Source organism: Electrona antarctica (assembly GCF_951216825.1).
Source record: "Electrona antarctica genome assembly, chromosome: 1".
In the NCBI taxonomy this organism is placed as follows: Eukaryota; Metazoa; Chordata; class Actinopteri; order Myctophiformes; family Myctophidae; genus Electrona; species Electrona antarctica.
Genome location: NC_136806.1, coordinates 51,152,899 through 51,168,091, shown reverse-complemented (window position 1 = coordinate 51,168,091; position 15,193 = coordinate 51,152,899). Strand labels below are relative to the sequence as shown.

The 15,193-nt window shown below is 41.4% G+C and overlaps 2 long non-coding RNA genes across 2 annotated transcripts; both read left to right on the top strand.

The window, feature by feature from the left end:
- Positions 1–4,214: 4,214 nt before the first annotated feature.
- LOC306921382 lies at positions 4,215–7,304 on the top strand. The gene is made up of 2 exons (XR_013789748.1): positions 4,215–4,354; positions 5,287–7,304. It is a non-coding gene; the product is annotated as an uncharacterized lncRNA (long non-coding RNA).
- Positions 7,305–11,926: 4,622 nt separating this feature from the next.
- On the top strand, positions 11,927–14,990 carry LOC306927708. The gene is made up of 2 exons (XR_013790566.1): positions 11,927–12,025; positions 12,973–14,990. It is a non-coding gene; the product is annotated as an uncharacterized lncRNA (long non-coding RNA).
- Positions 14,991–15,193: the final 203 nt, after the last annotated feature.

Below are 15,193 nucleotides of genomic sequence, written 5' to 3'. Positions count from 1 at the left end.
TCGGTGAAACGATCAACTTGACTTTAATTATTCAAACGAGGTAGTTAATGGCTACTGTGGGACAATGGCAACATTTCAAAAACAACGCCATACAACATGCAGTTCATATACATTCATACAAATGTATCCATGTCGGGAGAGAAACACTGAAATTAACAATGCTCTTTGCATCTTTCATAGAATCATATCAATTACAGTCTACACGGTTTAACATGTTTAACAGGTGGTTTTAGGCACTTAATAAAGCATCCACATCTCCAATTTAACATTTACAAATAATGAACTGTATTTATATTTGCACTTTAAAATAATGGTTATTAAATACCTGAACAGTTTTTAATTTTTTTTATTACACACAATTTAATAGGAAATTAGGAATACCAGATCGCTTGCCTCACAATGGTCTCTACCTGGTATTCCTAAACGTAACCTCAACTGTAATCCTAACCTAGCCTCTATGAAACGGTGCCTAAACCTATTCCTAAATTTAACCTCAGTAAAACAATGCCTAAACTTATGTAAAACAAATACAAGAACCGCCCCACTGGGCAGCCGTGAAAAATAATTAGGGCGAGCGTCTTGTAACGCGTGTTGCTCCCTCACGTATTAGGTCGATATCAGTCACCAGAACCAAGCACGGGTGTTTTCGATTAATCTAACATGGTTAAAATAGAGTTTGAAATTGCTGCTGGACGAGCGCTGGCGCTTTGGCATGGTCCATATGGAATGAATTATGTACTGGCCATATAAAGGCAAGTAAATTGACCCTATGGGAGCCAACCCAGGGCAAAGCCAGGAGGGGAAAGAAGCGTACCACCTATGTAGACGTGCTGCGGCGCGACAGCTTGACTGACAACACTGCAGAGCTCATAAGAACCTGATGTTGGATAGGAAATTGTGGAGGGCAGCGATCCACTAATCCCGAGTTGGTGTTGGCTAGTCCACACTGGCCATTAGGGCTGTGAATCTTTGGGTGTCCCACGATTCGATTCGATTCCGATTCTTGGGGTCACGATTCGATTCAACTCGATTCTCAATCCAAAAACGATTTTATTAAAATTCAAAAGCATTTTTTTCCCAGATTCAAATCCAGGACAACATGTACAAAACGTTTCCTGACTCCTGACTGAGTCTGACACTCAGTTACCTTTTCTCACTCAGTTACCAGAACAATACATTCAAGTAAAAACTGCTGTAAAATGAATATAATTGGTAGGCTTTGGCTAGCTGGTAGTAAAAATGCACACATGCAAAGTATGCAGAAACGCACAGGTTGATAATCCCTTGTGTTAGGCACAGAGACTATAGAGACACACTCACACTAACGATTTTTGGAAATTATGAATCGATTTTGAATCGTTCATAACGGGAATCGCGATTCTAATTCGAATCGATCTTTTTTGACACCCCTACTGGCCATATATGGAGCGTGTCTTGATTGGTTTGATGAGGTCAGATCAACATATGGAATGTTAGAACAGGTCAGAGGTCAGCTCCATATAGAGATCTAAGGGTATGGTGGCAGTGGGGGCATTGTCTTGAGTGTACAGGATTTGATGAGTGCCTAGGTAGGGCCGGCACTTAATTTTCGGCCCTGTTGAGAACTCTAGTTTTCGCCGGCTGCCGGACGCAGCTGCACTAATAACGGCCCCTAGATGTGTCACAGAGACAAAACATTTTTGGGAGCGTTCTACCCATTGCTGGCTGTCTGAATACCAAAAAAATAACTAAAACATTATTGCTTATAGCAGCTTTAATATGTATGTGAATGACTCAATTTAATGCACAATCTATGTATAACTAAAAAAATACATAGCATGGATGCACCTGGGACGTATCCTCAGTGATATATCCTGAGGTCAACGGGGTTTCGGGTCTACCAACATCATACCCCTCACTCAGGCGACCCAGCCGGGGTTGATCAAATCCCGATTTACGTCCCAGTAGCTACCCTCGATCAGTCCATCAGGGAATGAGCAAGGCCACACAATCCGTTGCCCCAGAACTACTCTGCCGGGACTGGGAGAACCAAATTCTTCTTGGCGCGTGGAAGGACTAGGCTCTGTGGGTTGACTCCTGTCCGGGCCCCTCCTACGTCTCACCAGGTCCACTCCTGCTCTCACCAGGCCCAGGACCTGTGCGTTGCACCAGACTCCCAGCACCAGGCACTTCATTCAGGAGTGGTGGATTATAATGGCCCTCCTAAAGGCCTCACTGAGGTTTGTTGGGCTTCCTCCTCACGGAGGACACAGGCTGGGGCGCTAACCCATACTGCTCACCCGGGTGCCGTCTACATTCCGGCTGTCACCCGTCTCTCCGGTGGTCACCAGACTATACCCGGTTGTCACATAGTCTATTCCTATGAGTCACTAGAATATCTATAACTAAAATACATCGCATGGATGCACCTGGGACGTATCCTCAGTGATGTATCCTGAGGTCAACCAACATCATACCCCTCACTCAGGCGACCCAGCCGGGGTTGATCAAATCCCGATTTACGTCCCAGTAGTCAGGGAATATTATCAGTATTACCAGACAAATCTGGGAATACATTTCTTACCAAGAAGTTTCTTCACCAATGTGTTTGTAAAGGTGTCTACTAACATATCCCACATTGGTTTAAATTCAACCACCCATAGGGGAATTTTTGACAGTTGCTGAATGTTGGGGTACCATCAGCAGCCAATATGGCAAAATGTTCTAAATTTCATTATGCTTAAAATAGCATGTGACGTGTCAAACTAGGGGGTTTTCATCATTCTGAATCCATTCCAAGCATTTGTTTTGCACGAAAAACACTCCTTGGGCTAAAAACGGCCATAGACACTTGCCCAAAATAATGTGCCCAAATGTGCTGACCTCATCACATTTGTGATGACGTCTATGACCTTTTTAAGCCCAAGGAGTGTTTTTCGTGCAAAACCAATGTTTGGAATGGATTCAGAATCATGAAAACCCGCTAGTTTGACCCTTAGTTTGGCCATAGACCCCCTAGTTTGGCCATAGCCACTTGTCCAAATATGCCCAAATGTGCTGACTTCATCACATTTGTGATGACGGCTATGGCCATTTTTAGCCCAAGGAGTGTTTTTCGTGCAAAACTAATGTTTGGAATGGATTCAGAATGATGAAAACCCCCTAGTTCGAGAAGTCACATGCTACTTAAAGCATAATGAAATTTAGAACATTTTGCCTTATAATGGTTGTACCCCAACTTTCAGCAGCTGTCAAAAATTCCCCTAGGGTGGTTTAATATTTAAACCAATGTGGGATGTGTTAGTAGACACCTTTACAAACACATTGGTGAAGAAAATTCTCGGTAAGAAATGTATTCCCAGGTTTTATTAATATCCAGATATACAGATTGGCCCAATTCCAATTGCTGCCCTCAGCTGTAAGTGCTTGAGGGTGAGAGGCTGCAAGGGCTCCAATGAAAGGAATGGGACAGTACTTTGAAGATTAATCCGTCATTCATGACACTTAAATCACTTTTAAAACTCTTACTTTTAAAAACGTACTGTCCTTTTTCACAGTAGGCAACACCGAAAAGGTGTAGGCTGCCGCTGAAGCAGAGGCTTTATTTATGCCACCCTATTTGAAGACAAAACAAAACAAAATCATATTTCCAGAGCTTAGTTCGACAAAATTAATAATATACATCAGCATATTTTAGCATGAGACAAACCAAGAATACAGAAATATGCAATACAACACCCATGATAATATGCATATTTTTGGTATAAGTAGCCAAAGTAGGCAAAAAACAACATGTTTATGTATAGGCTACCTATGTTTTCATGTCCATCTCTGCTTGGCCTATTAATACATGTTGATCAATAATACATGTATATTTAGTCTATTTCTGTATTTAAGCATTCAATATAAGTAAATATTATTCATTATTAATTGTATTTCCATATAATTTGACTTAGCTCATTTCTCATCATGTTTCTGATTCTTATTTTTATTAAATATATAGACTATCTTCCATTCCGTCTTCCTTTGAGAACAGTGAGAAAGCAAGCACTATTGTTTGTTGACAACAGACATTACAATTCATAACTAATTTGCAGTGGCTGAAAAGTACTTGCAATTTGTACTTTTTGACTCTGAAGTAAAGGTATTGGAAATACTCAAGTAAACTACAAATGCCTAAAATTGTATTATGTACTTAGTTACTTTCCACCACTGATGATGATGAAGCCTAAATGAAACACACCCGCAATTAACTTGATTCCTTTCAGCTGCGTTCACTAGTCAAAAACGCTAGCTTTGCACAGGTTTGGTACGTGTCAACAGCCACCACACGACTGATTTCTTTATTTTTAAACTTAATTGCACCATAGTCAAGGTAAGAAGAAAACTTATATTAATTCAATCAAATGTCAGATTCTTGTTAACCCAATATATAAGTATTTTAAAACTGTGTGCTATATGGGAAAACACTCATTTAGATTTACCACTTAAGCTTAGTCTCTTCTGGGGGCAAGATCACAACTGCCATTTTCAACAAAGATGTTTGTTTAGTGCACATCATCACCCGCCGGGGGAGGGGGGAAAGTACTTCAAAATATCAATACTGCAATGTAGAAATATTTCAAGAACAAACTGGTTAAAAATTAGGCCTATTGGTATGATATCAAAATGCACTTTAACTACTTATGCAGAAACTCCCATTTCACAAGTTTTCAAATGTATAACAATCTTTTGAAAATGGCAAATCTACAAGCTCACAGTGAGCTATCTGCCATTTTCAAATGGCCAAAATGTATAGGGCTGACTTGGTTATGCCAGAGAAAAAGGGGTCTCCGGGCACTCTGGAGTTAAAAAAGGGAAAATACTATTAAACCAACATGATTAGATCTAACGGTCCATCGATTTGTATCAGTTTCATCCCCTTTGATCAAGGAGCACTTTTTTTTTTACGATTATCTTTATTGACTTGTACATCTCTGAGCACCTGGTTGTTTAATTTATGTTTTCAATTTGTAGTAGAGTAAAACTACAATATTTGCCTCTGAGGTGTAGTGGAGTAGAAGTAAACTGTTGGTACTGAAATTTGGAAATGCCCAGTAAAGTTAAAAAAAGAGGGGGAAAAATAACTTTACACTTAAGTACAGTATTGAGTTGGCTGCCTGCTTTTGCTATACACTAAATGTTGTTCCTGTTGTAACTCTTGTTTGTAGATTTTCACTTACCCTTAGCCCTGGAATGGGGATGCTAAATGTATCTTGAACTGAAATGGCTTTAAGATTCATATAGTTTGTCTTTTTTTCTATCCAGATATGGCAGCTGCCAGGTTACTTCTTTCCGGTGAGCACTTGGTCTGTGCGATCTGTCTGGATGTGGTCACCAAACCAGTCACCACACCATGTGGCCACAACTTCTGCAAGGCGTGTATTCAACACTACTGGGACACCAGGGTCATTTACCAGTGTCCTCTGTGTAATGCAACGTTTCCAACCAGACCTCAAATGCAAGTCAATACTGTCCTGTCCGAGTGGGCTATAGTACATAAGAAGTGGGCTCAGGTTCTAGAAAACCAATCTGGTCTTGAAGACAGGTTTTGCAAGAACCATCACATGCTCATTGACCTCTATTGTAAGACTGACCAGGCATTTATTTGTGGCGGTTGCATGACAACGGACCACAAAAATCACCACATTGAACTACTTGAGACGGCATACGAATCCAAACGTGCAGAAGTCCAGAGTGCGATAAATGCACGATCACAGAGGATCGGTGAGCTCAAACTCTTCACCAAGAGGGCACGAGTCTTCAATGAGCAGCTGATCCGCTCCCGGCCAGATCTAGTTGCGGTGATTGGGGACCGGTGTAGAGCGGCAGAGCAGCAAGCGGAAGGTTTCATTATAGAACTGAACATGGATATCGCTGAGCTCGACAAGAAACGTGATGACCTGGAGCATCACCATTGCCTTGATGAACACCATCGCCTTGTCGATCACGATCGCCTTTTCCTGTTGCTGTCAAGCCTGCCTGTTCTGCTGAACAAGGACCTGAAGAACACCGTGGTTGACTTCAAACTCCCTGATACCAACTGCGTTAGTAGATGTGCATTTCTTCTGGATCAGGAAGTCACTCTGCAGCAACTGAACATGAAAATCACTGAGCTCGACAAGAAACCTGGTGACATTGTTGTTTTTTTATGTCTGTACTCAATAATTATTGTTTTTTTTTATTTGTATGTATTTTAATTGTTTTAATAATGACGATAACTGTGGGGGGAGGGATGGGGTGAGGGAGAAAATGAAAAGAATGGTATGTTCAAACTGAACTTAAATTCTTGAAACCCGCTACCAATAAACACATATTTAAAGAAACGTGATGACCTGGAGCATTGCCTTGATGAACACCATCGCCTTGTCGATCACGATCGCCTTGTCCTGTTGCTGTCAAGCCTGCCTGCTCTGCTGAACAAGGACCTGAAGAACACCGTGGTTGACTTCAAAAATACCAACTGCGTTAGGAGATGTGCAGCTCTTCTGGATCAGGAAGTCACTCTGCAGCAGCTGAAGGCTTGTGCTGTGGATATGACCCTTGACCCAGACACTGCACACCGTGACCTCATCGTGTCCCCCGATGGGAAAGCAGTGATGCTTGGAGCAACACCTCAAGATGTCCCTGATGCTAGAAAGCGATTTAAACATCACGCAGTGTTGTCAAAGGAAGGTTTCAGATCAGGGAAGTTTTACTTTGAGGTCCAGGTAAAGGGGAAGACTAGTTGGGCTGTAGGAGTGGCGAGTGCATCTCTTAACAGAAAGTATCCTATCAGCATGTCTGTTAGGAATGAATGCTGGGTCATTGTGCTGGATGCTGGCCAGTATCGTGCATATGGCTCAGTGTCTTCTGGGTTCAATCTGTCTGTGAAGGAGAAACCACAGGCAGTGGGGGTCTTTGTAGACCATGACGCGGGACAGGTCTCTTTTCACAACGTGGCTGCAAAAGATCTGATCTACGTGTTCTCTGGCCTGACATTTAATGGTAGAGTACTGCATCCATACCTGTGCACTCGATCTGATCGCTCTCCATCTGATCTCGAGCCGCTCACCATCACTTCTCAAAGTCTCCCAAATGAACTCCAGTCAATACCACCAAAGGCATTTCCACCAAAATGTGGACTGTCAAGTATGACCTTGTGTACTGTGAGTTTCAATGTGATTGTAGCTATCAAAGCTCTGTTGTGTTTATATACGTGTTAATACTTTTAAAAAGGTTTCTATTGAGTTTTAAAGTCTTAATTTTGAATTTGTTTTAATAAAGCTTTTATTTGAAGAAACATGGATATTTGTCCTTATTGAAACCACTACATCTTACCAGGTTGTCTTATTTACCTTATAGTGTGGTCATTGTGACACATTCCAGCAGAGGGCATCCATTGTATGTTTCATTTGTTAACGTGTACAAGTAGCTACATAAGATTTAAACCTCACACTACAAACATGCACTATGGCAGTCAGTGATGCTGCAAATGGGGACTAGAAAATGGTTTGTCTACACCAGTTTCCACTAGGGGGGGGCCCAGCCCCCAGCGACAAGTAGTTTCTGTAGTATCACATTCATCTTAACCACTTAATCCATTTTACCATCTTCTATATATATATATATATACTTTTTTAAGATCAACTTCCTGATTCCACCCAAGAAATATTGCAATATATTTAATCGGTGAAACGATCAACTTGACTTTAATTATTCAAACGAGGTAGTTAATGGCTACTGTGGGACGATGGCAACATTTCAAAAACAACGGCATACAACATGCAGTTCATATACATTCATACAAATGTATCCATGTCGGGAGAGAAACACTGAAATTAACAATGCTCTTTGCATCTTTCATAGGATCATATCAATTACAGTCTACACGGTTTAACATGTTTAACAGGTGGTTTTAGGCACTTAATAAAGCATCCACATCTCCAATTTAACATTTACAAAAAATTAACTGTATTTATATTTGCACTTTAAAATAATGGTTATTAAATACCTGAACAGTTTTTTATTTTTTTTATTACACACAACTTAATAGGAAATTAGGAATACCAGATCGCTTGCCTCACAATGGTCTCTACCTGGTATTCCTAAACGTAACCAACTGTAATCCTAACCTAGCCTCTATGAAACGGTGCCTAAACCTATTCCTAAACTTAACCTCAGTAAAACAATGCCTAAGCTTAAACTTATGTAAAAAAAATACAAGAACCGCCCCACTGGGCAGCCGGCGAAAAAGAATTAGGGCAAGCGTCTTGTAAGGCGTGTTGCTCCCTCACGTATTAGGTCGATATCAGTCACCAGAACCAAGCACGGGTGTTTTCGATTAATCTAACATGGTTAAAATAGAGTTTGAAATTGCTGCTGGACGAGCGCTGGCGCTTTGGCATGGTCCATATGGAATGAATTATGTACTGGCCATATAAAGGCAAGTAAAGCCAGGAGGGGAAAGAAGCGTACCACCTATGTAGACGTGCTGCGGTGCGACAGCTTGACTGACAACACTGCAGAGCTCATAAGAACCTGATGTTGGATAGGAAATTGTGGAGGGCAGCGATCCACTAATCCCGAGTTGGTGTTGGCTAGTCCACACTGGCCATTAGGGCTGTGAATCTTTTGGTGTCCCACGATTCGATTCGATTCCGATTCTTGGGGTCACGATTCGATTCAACTCGATTCTCAATCCAAAAACGATTTTATTAAAATTCAAAAGCATTTTTTTCCCAGATTCAAATCCAGGACAACAACATGTACAAAACGTTTAACTCCTGACTGAGTCTGACACTCAGTTACCTTTTCTCACTCAGTTACCAGAACAATACATTCAAGTAAAAACTGCTGTAAAATGAATATAATTGGTAGGCTTCGGCTAGCTGGTAGTAAAAATGCACACATGCAAAGTATGCAGAAACGCACAGGTTGATAATCCCTTGTGTTAGGCACAGAGACTATAGAGACACACTCACACTAACGATTTTTGGAAATTATGAATCGATTTTGAATCGTTCATAACGGGAATCGCGATTCTAATTTGAATCTTTTTGACACCCCTACTGGCCATATATGGAGTGTGTCTTGATTGGTTTGATGAGGTCAGATCAACATATGGAATGTTAGAACAGGTCAGAGGTCAGCTCCATATAGAGATCTAAGGGTATGGTGGCAGTGGGGGCATTGTCTTGAGTGTACAGGATTTGATGAGTGCCTAGGTAGGGCCGGCACTTAATTTTCGGCCCTGTTGAGAACTCTAGTTTTCGCCGGCTGCCGGACGCAGCTGCACTAATAACGGCCCCTAGATGTGTCACAGAGACACCATTTTTTTGGGAGCGTTCTACCCATTGCTGGCTGTCTGAATACCAAAAAAAAACTAAAACATTATTGCTTATAGCAGCTTTAATATGTATGTGAATGACTCAATTTAATGCACAATCTATGTATAACTATACAAAAAAATACATAGCATGGATGCACCTGGGACGTATCCTCAGTGATGTATCCTGAGGTCAACGGGGTTTCGGGTCTACCAACATCATACCCCTCACTCAGGCGACCCAGCCGGGGTTGATCAAATCCCGATTTACGTCCCAGTAGCTACCCTCGATCAGTCCATCAGGGAATGAGCAAGGCCACACAATCCGTTGCCCCAGAACTACTCTGCCGGGACTGGGAGAACCAAATTCTTCTTGGCGCGTGGAAGGACTAGGCTCTGTGGGTTGACTCCTGTCCGGGCCCTTCCTACGTCTCACCAGGTCCACTCCTGCTCTCACCAGGCCCAGGACCTGTGCGTTGCACCAGACTCCCAGCACCAGGCACTTCATTCAGGAGTGGTGGATTATAATGGCCCTCCTAAAGGCCTCACTGAGGTTTGTTGGGCTTCCTCCTCACGGAGGACACAGGCTGGGGCGCTAACCCATACTGCTCACCCGGGTGCCGTCTACATTCCGGCTGTCACCCGTCTCTCCGGTGGTCACCAGACTATACCCGGTTGTCACATAGTCTATTCCTATGAGTAACTAGAATATCTATAACTAAAATACATCGCATGGATGCACCTGGGACGTATCCTCAGTGATGTATCCTGAGGTCAACCAACATCATACCCCTCACTCAGGCGACCCAGCCGGGGTTGATCAAATCCCGATTTATGTCCCAGTAGTCAGGGAATATTATCAGTATTACCAGACAAATCTGGGAATACATTTCTTACCAAGAAGTTTCTTCACCAATGTGTTTGTAAAGGTGTCTACTAACATATCCCACATTGGTTTAAATTCAACCACCCATAGGGGAATTTTTGACAGTTGCTGAATGTTGGGGTACCATCAGCAGCCAATATGGCAAAATGTTCTAAATTTCATTATGCTTAAAATAGCATGTGACGTGTCAAACTAGGGGGTTTTCATCATTCTGAATCCATTCCAAGCATTTGTTTTGCACGAAAAACACTCCTTGGGCTAAAAACGGCCATAGACACTATAGACACAATAATGTGCCCAAATGTGCTGACCTCATCACATTTGTGATGACGTCTATGACCTTTTTAAGCCCAAGGAGTGTTTTTCGTGCAAAACCAATGTTTGGAATGGATTCAGAATCATGAAAACCCGCTAGTTTGACCCTTAGTTTGGCCATAGACCCCCTAGTTTGGCCATAGCCACTTGACCAAATATGCCCAAATGTGCTGACTTCATCACATTTGTGATGACGGCTATGGCCATTTTTAGCCCAAGGAGTGTTTTTCGTGCAAAACTAATGTTTGGAATGGATTCAGAATGATGAAAACCCCCTAGTTCGAGAAGTCACATGCTACTTAAAGCATAATGAAATTTAGAACATTTTGCCTTATAATGGTTGTACCCCAACTTTCAGCAGCTGTCAAAAATTCCCCTAGGGTGGTTGAATATTTAAACCAATGTGGGATGTGTTAGTAGACACCTTTACAAACACATTGGTGAAGAAAATTCTCGGTAAGAAATGTATTCCCAGGTTTTATTAATATCCAGATATACAGATTGGCCCAATTCCAATTGCTGCCCTCAGATGTAAGTGCTTGAGGGTGAGAGGCTGCAAGGGCTCCAATGAAAGGAATGGGAGAGTACTTTGAAGATTAATCCGTCATTCATGACACTTAAATCACTTTTAAAACTCTTACTTTTAAAAACGTACTGTCCTTTTTCACAGTAGGCAACACCGAAAAGGTGTAGGCTGCCGCTGAAGCAGAGGCTTTATTTATGCCACCCTATTTGAAGACAAAACAAAACAAAATCATATTTCCAGAGCTTAGTTCGACAAAATTAATAATATACATCAGCATATTTTAGCATGAGACAAACCAAGAATACAGAAATATGCAATACAACACCCATGATAATATGCATATTTTTGGTATAAGTAGCCAAAGTAGGCAAAAAACAACATGTTTATGTATAGGCTACCTATGTTTTCATGTCCATCTCTGCTTGGCCTATTAATACATGTTGATCAATAATACATGTATATTTAGTCTATTTTTGTATTTAAGCATTCAATATAAGTAAATATTATTCATTATTAATTGTATTTCCATATAATTTGACTTAGCTCATTTCTCATCATGTTTCTGATTCTTATTTTTATTAAATATATAGACTATCTTCCATTCCGTCTTCCTTTGAGAACAGTGAGAAAGCAAGCACTATTGACATTACAATTCATAACTAATTTGCAGTGGCTGAAAAGTACTTGCAATTTGTACTTTTTGACTCTGAAGTAAAGGTATTGGAAATACTCAAGTAAACTACAAATGCCTAAAATTGTATTTAACTACAGTAGCCTACTTGAGTATTATGTACTTAGTTACTTTCCACCACTGATGATGATGAAACCTAAATGAAACACACCCGCAATTAACTTGATTCCTTTCAGCTGCGTTCACTAGTCAAAAACCCTAGCTTTGCACAGGTTTGGTAGTGTCAACAGCCACCACACGACTGATTTCTTTATTTTGAAACTTAATTGCACCATAGTCAAGGTAAGAAGAAAACTTATATTAATTCAATCAAATGTCAGATTATTGTTAACCCAATATATAAGTATTTTCAAACTGTGTGCTATATGGGAAAACACTCATTTAGATTTACCACTTAAGCTTATAGTCTCTTCTGGGGGCAAGATCACAACTGCCATTTTCAACAAAGATGTTTGTTTAGTGCACATCATCACCTGGCTTTCAATGCCGGGGGAGGGGGGGGAAGTACTTAAAAATATCAATACTGCAATGTAGAAATATTTCAAGAACAAACTGGTTAAAAATTAGGCCTATTGGTATGATATCAAAATGCACTTTAACTACTTGTGCAGAAACTCCCATTTCACAAGTTTTCAAATGTATACCAATCTTTTGAAAATGGCAAATCTACAAGCTCACAGTGAGCTATCTGCCATTTTCAAATGGCCAAAATGTATAGGGCTGACTTGGTTATGCCAGAGAAAAAGGGGTCTCCGGGCACTCTGGAGTTAAAAAAGGGAAAATACTATTAAACCAACATGATTAGATCTAACGGTCCATCGATTTGTATCAGTTTCATCCCCTTTGATCAAGGAGCACTTTTTTTTTTACGATTATCTTTATTGACTTGTACATCTCTGAGCACCTGGTTGTTTAATTTATGTTTTCAATTTGTAGTAGAGTAAAACTACAATATTTGCCTCTGAGGTGTAGTGGAGTAGAAGTAAACTGTTGGTACTGAAATTTGGAAATGCCCAGTAAAGTTAAAAAAAGAGGGGGAAAAATAACTTTACACTTAAGTACAGTATTGAGTTGGCTGCCTGCTTTTGCTATACACTAAATGTTGTTCCTGTTGTAACTCTTGTTTGTAGATTTTCACTTACCCTTAGCCCTGGAATGGGGATGCTAAATGTATCTTGAACTGAAATGGCTTTAAGATTCATATAGTTTGTCTTTTTTTTTCTATCCAGATATGGCAGCTGCCAGGTTACTTCTTTCCGGTGAGCACTTGGTCTGTGCGATCTGTCTGGATGTGGTCACCAAACCAGTCACCACACCATGTGGCCACAACTTCTGCAAGGCGTGTATTCAACACTACTGGGACACCAGGGTCATTTACCAGTGTCCTCTGTGTAATGCAACGTTTCCAACCAGACCTCAAATGCAAGTCAATACTGTCCTGTCCGAGTGGGCTATAGTACATAAGAAGTGGGCTCAGGTTCTAGAAAACCAATCTGGTCTTGAAGACAGGTTTTGCAAGAACCATCACATGCTCATTGACCTCTATTGTAAGACTGACCAGGCATTTATTTGTGGCGGTTGCATGACAACGGACCACAAAAATCACCACATTGAACTACTTGAGACGGAATACGAATCCAAACGTGCAGAAGTCCAGAGTGCGATAAATGCACGATCACAGAGGATCGGTGAGCTCAAACTCTTCACCAAGAGGGCACGAGTCTTCAATGAGCAGCTGATCCGCTCCCGGCCAGATCTAGTTGCGGTGATTGGGGACCGGTGTAGAGCGGCAGAGCAGCAAGCGGAAGGTTTCATTATAGAACTGAACATGGATATCGCTGAGCTCGACAAGAAACGTGATGACCTGGAGCATCACCATTGCCTTGATGAACACCATCGCCTTGTCGATCACGATCGCCTTTTCCTGTTGCTGTCAAGCCTGCCTGTTCTGCTGAACAAGGACCTGAAGAACACCGTGGTTGACTTCAAACTCCCTGATACCAACTGCGTTAGTAGATGTGCATTTCTTCTGGATCAGGAAGTCACTCTGCAGCAACTGAACATGAAAATCACTGAGCTCGACAAGAAACCTGGTGACATTGTTGTTTTTTTATGTCTGTACTCAATAATTATTGTTTATTTTTATTTTTATGTATTTTAATTGTTTTAATAATGACGATAACTGTGGGGGGAGGGATGGGGTGAGGGAGAAAATGAAAAGAATGGTATGTTCAAACTGAACTTAAATTCTTGAAACCCGCTACCAATAAACACATATTTAAAGAAACGTGATGACCTGGAGCATTGCCTTGATGAACACCATCGCCTTGTCGATCACGATCGCCTTGTCCTGTTGCTGTCAAGCCTGCCTGCTCTGCTGAACAAGGACCTGAAGAACACCGTGGTTGACTTCAAAAATACCAACTGCGTTAGGAGATGTGCAGCTCTTCTGGATCAGGAAGTCACTCTGCAGCAGCTGAAGGCTTGTGCTGTGGATATGACCCTTGACCCAGACACTGCACACCGTGACCTCATCGTGTCCCCCGATGGGAAAGCAGTGATGCTTGGAGCAACACCTCAAGATGTCCCTGATGCTAGAAAGCGATTTAAACATCACGCAGTGTTGTCAAAGGAAGGTTTCAGATCAGGGAAGTTTTACTTTGAGGTCCAGGTAAAGGGGAAGACTAGTTGGGCTGTAGGAGTGGCGAGTGCATCTCTTAACAGAAAGTATCCTATCAGCATGTCTGTTAGGAATGAATGCTGGGTCATTGTGCTGGATGCTGGCCAGTATCGTGCATATGGCTCAGTGTCTTCTGGGTTCAATCTGTTTGTGAAGGAGAAACCACAGGCAGTGGGGGTCTTTGTAGACCATGATGCGGGACAGGTCTCTTTTCACAACGTGGCTGCAAAAGATCTGATCTACGTGTTCTCTGGCCTGACATTTAATGGTAGAGTACTGCATCCATACCTGTGCACTCGATCTGATCGCTCTCCATCTGATCTCGAGCCGCTCACCATCACTTCTCAAAGTCTCCCAAATGAACTCCAGTCAATACCACCAAAGGCATTTCCACCAAAATGTGGACTGTCAAGTATGACCTTGTGTACTGTGAGTTTCAATGTGATTGTAGCTATCAAAGCTCTGTTGTGTTTATATACGTGTTAATACTTTTAAAAAGGTTTCTATTGAGTTTTAAAGTCTTAATTTTGAATTTGTTTTAATAAAGCTTTTATTTGAAGAAACATGGATATTTGTCCTTATTGAAACCACTACATCTTACCAGGTTGTCTTATTTACCTTATAGTGTGGTCATTGTGACACATTCCAGCAGAGGGCATCCATTGTATGTTTCATTTGTTAACGTGTACAAGTAGCTACATAAGATTTAAACCTCACACTACAAACATGCACTATGGCAGTCAGTGATGCTGCAAATGGGGACTAGAAAA